Genomic DNA, 4,008 nt, shown 5'->3' on the forward strand with positions numbered 1-4,008 from the left:
GAGCTGACCTCTGCATCTAGCCTAGGATTTGGTGCTTGCCTGAGATTAACATAAATAGTGTTACCCTGCTTATTGATCCTGTCTGTCCATGGTGAAGCAGCTGCTGTTTTCCTCAAATGGAGGCCCGTGTGAGTGCTGTGAACTGATGACCAGCCCAGAGAGGAGTCTGGGGGACGGGGAAGGACTGCAGTCACAAATAAAGCCCGGAGTCTAAGGGATGGCAAATGGAGCTAGCTATCATGGTGTGGAATCATGGGACTCTGGGGCAGGAGGGATAGAGATCATACAGTACATCATATGGGTAAGGACCTTGCAAATGAGGCCTAGGGACTTGCACAAAGTCATTGAGATAGGCAGAGTCTCAGTGAGAGCAAGTCTTACAGCTGACAGACTAGAGCTCTGTCCATGGTACCATCAATTGGGCACGTTGGTAGACAAAAGGGCTTCATGGAGGTCAAACTAAGGACAGCTCTTTATCCTCAAGTCCTGGGAGTCCATGGATGGATCAGGAGAGAAGCTGGCTTGGACCAAGAAAATATTGGGATGGGGCAGAGAGAGTGGGACATGACATCTCTTGGTGGTCCCTTGCTCCAGTGATAGACCTTACCTATCTTATCCTGCAGCTTTATTAGCTCAGTTCTTTTATTTTTATTTTTAATATTCATTTTTGAGAGAGAGAGAGAGAGAGAGAATGCATGAGCAGAGTAGGGGAATAAAGAAAGGGAGACACAGAACCTGAAGCAGGTCCAGGTTCCCAGCTGTCAGCACAGAGTCCAACATGGTGCTCAAACCCATGAACCGTGAGATCATGACCTGAGCCAAAGCTGGACACTTAACTGACTAAACCACCCATGTGCTCTGATTACCACAGTTTTGTTACTACGTGCTACTTGTCTATTCATGATGAACAAGGCTGATATCCTCCTCCTTTTCTCTGTCCTCTTCTCTTTCATCACTTCCTCCCTCATTCCTTCCCTTTCCTTCTCTATTTCTTCCTGTGTTTTTCCTCCTCCCCTGCCTCTCTCCTTCTTTCCCTCCTTTTTTCTTTCATAAGAACCACTCTTGCATCAGACATTGTGTGCTGTTGATCCAGAGATAAAAAAAAAAAAGATCAGTTTCTGTCCTCTAGGAACACACATAGAGAGGGGAAGAGATGGGCAGCTGGTTGGGTCCTGTTGGAGAATTAATCTTTGGCCTGAGGATTCCTTTACATGGAAACAATAAAGGAACAGCTAATATAACATCTAAAATAAAATAAAGTATGACTCCTACACATATATATTTCCTCCACTTCCCTGATATCTCCTTGAATTTGTTTATTTATATTTGACCTTCAGCAAATTTTCATCTACACTCATGCATTTTTATAAACTGCAGGCAAGTAGAAGGACCACGCACACAGATACACATTTATGAAGTGACAGCCCTACACGGATAGACATCCCTCCTCAAACATTCATGAGTATAAATGTATACAAATGTCAGTTTATGTGGGGACACAGACATACAGAGATATCAGCAGAACTACATAAATACATACATACATGCATACATGAAAAAAAGCTCTATTAAGATTTTCATAACAGCATTTGCGTTGGGGAAGGACAGATCAGTGCTTTTTCAAAACAACAATGACTATGAGAACAACAGCACATCATACCTGAGGAAACATAACCAGGTTTCAAGTGATTTAAAACTTTGAATGCCTTGACTCTCACAGCAGAGCTCAGTCAGAGAAGATTCTTCCCAAAAAGGTGGTGTTCCAACAAAAGAAGCAGTAGAAATCTGGTTTTTTTTCTCTCAGAGAAGTGCTTTTTTCAAGAGAAGCCCTTTCTCTGTTGTCATCACTGGCTTATCAATTTGTTTCTGCCACTAGACCACGAGTTTCTTCAGGCACCCAGTGTTGTAGTCACCCAGCTCCTAGCACAGTGCCTGATTCAGAGTAGGGACTCAACAAATATCTATTGACTAGTCAACATGACTAATCAAAAGCAAATGTGATACACGTGCACATGCACGCACATAATGGAATACTAGTTAACCATAAAAAGGAAGGAAATCCCATCATTTGTGACAACGTGGATGGAGCTTGAAGGCATTATGCTAAGTGAAATAAGTCACACAAAGACAAATACTTATGATCTCAATTATTTGTGAAATAAAAAAAAAACCAACCAACAAAATTCAAAATAGAAATTAGATTTGTGGCTAGCAAATGGAAGTGGGGAAATTGGGTGAAGGTGGTCAAAAGGTACAAACTTCTAGTTATAAGATAAATATATTCTAGAGGTGCCTGGAGGCTCAGTCAGTTAAGCATCGGACTCTTGATGTGAGATCAAGCCATGCTCTCAGCACAGAGCCTGCTTGGGATTCTCTCTCCCTCTCTCTCTATGCCCCCCTCAAAATAAAATAAATAAACTTAAAATTAAAAGATAAATATGTTCCAGGGATGTAATATACAATATGATGACCACTGTTAGTGACTATATAGTTATGACTATAGTTAAGAACCATATAGTTAATGACTATAGTTAATAACCTAATACTGTTTTGCATATTTGAACATTGTTGAGAGAGTAGATATTAAATGCTTTCATTACAAGGTAAAAAAATGTGTAACTGTGTGACGTGATGGATGTTAACTAAACTTATTGTGGTGATCATTTTGCAACATACGAAGGTCACCCCTTCAAATTTTGGTGCATTTCCCTTCCTCTCAGTGTAGAAGATAGTGTGGCTTGGATCCCTCAGCCTCTATTTCAACTTCCTTCTCTGTAGAATCATACCATAATAGAGTCTAGAAAGCCAAGAGTGACACTCCCCAGACTCCTTTGCAGCTACACTTCTGGATGTGATTTAGATGGCATCAATCGGCTGCCCTCGGAGCAGATGCACAGTTGATGCTGCAAGGGGCAGGAGACTGCATTGGAGCAGATGTGGTGAGGTTGAGGTTCACTAGTGTAGTGGTAGCTCTTGAATTCATTAAGGAATTTCTTTACTGAGGCAGGAAATAGGGTGGTCCAGTTCTGCACTGTGATTTTTGTGGTTGTTTTTGGAAAGTCAGTGTGTAGTCTGCCTCTGAAGCTGTCTGTCTCTTATACTATGAGCGATGCATGGGATTCCTTGTTGTAAATCCCTTTCTGTTCAAGTCAGGGAGAGTGAGTGTGTTCTTTGCAGCTTATCTTGACTAATCCACTGTCTCAGGGACAAGTGTGATCTGCGCTTCAATTTTAGGAATGCCAGGAGCACAGTTCACATTGAACAGATTAGCCTTCTTCATTACAATATCCATGTGAAATAGTTATGAGATATGAAGACTGCCCATCTTCTCAAATAATAAAATCTGACATGTTATTTGAGATACAGAGATGAAAAACACCAATTATCTTGCAGTCTAGAACTGGAGAAAAATAGGAAAGCTGTTAGGAGGCTGTTGAGCAGCAAATCTAGTAAGAATGCAACAGAAGTTGGGGGTCAGCTGACACACTGGGACTCACAATGGTCAGGCCGTGTAGGAGGATGCTATAGACTGAGTATCTGTGTCCCCTCACGATTCATGTGCTGAGTCCCTAATTCCTGATGTGGTAGTGTTTGAAGATGGAGCCCTTGGGAGGTAATTTGATTTGGGTGAAGTAATGGGTGGAGCCCCTATGATGAGATTGATGCCCTAATAAGGAGTGGAAGAGATTAGAGCTTGCTCCCGTGCTCGCTCTCTCTCTCTCTCTCTCTCTCTCTCTCTCTCTGCCATGTGAGGACACAGAGAGAAGGCAGCCATCTACAAGCCAGGAAGAAGGCCCTCACCAGACACCAGATCTGCTGGACCCTCGCTTCTGGACTTCCTTGCTTCTAGAGATGTTCATGGTTTTACAACCTATGGTATTTTTTTAATGTTTTTTTTTTTTTTTGAGAGAGAGAGAGAGAGAGAGAGAGAGAGAGAGAGAGAGAGAAAGAATGAGTGGGGGAAGGGGTAGAGAGAGAGGGAGACACAGAATCTGAAGCAGGCTCCAG

Source organism: Suricata suricatta, chromosome 1 (assembly GCF_006229205.1).
Source record: "Suricata suricatta isolate VVHF042 chromosome 1, meerkat_22Aug2017_6uvM2_HiC, whole genome shotgun sequence".
NCBI lineage: Eukaryota > Metazoa > Chordata > Mammalia > Carnivora > Herpestidae > Suricata > Suricata suricatta.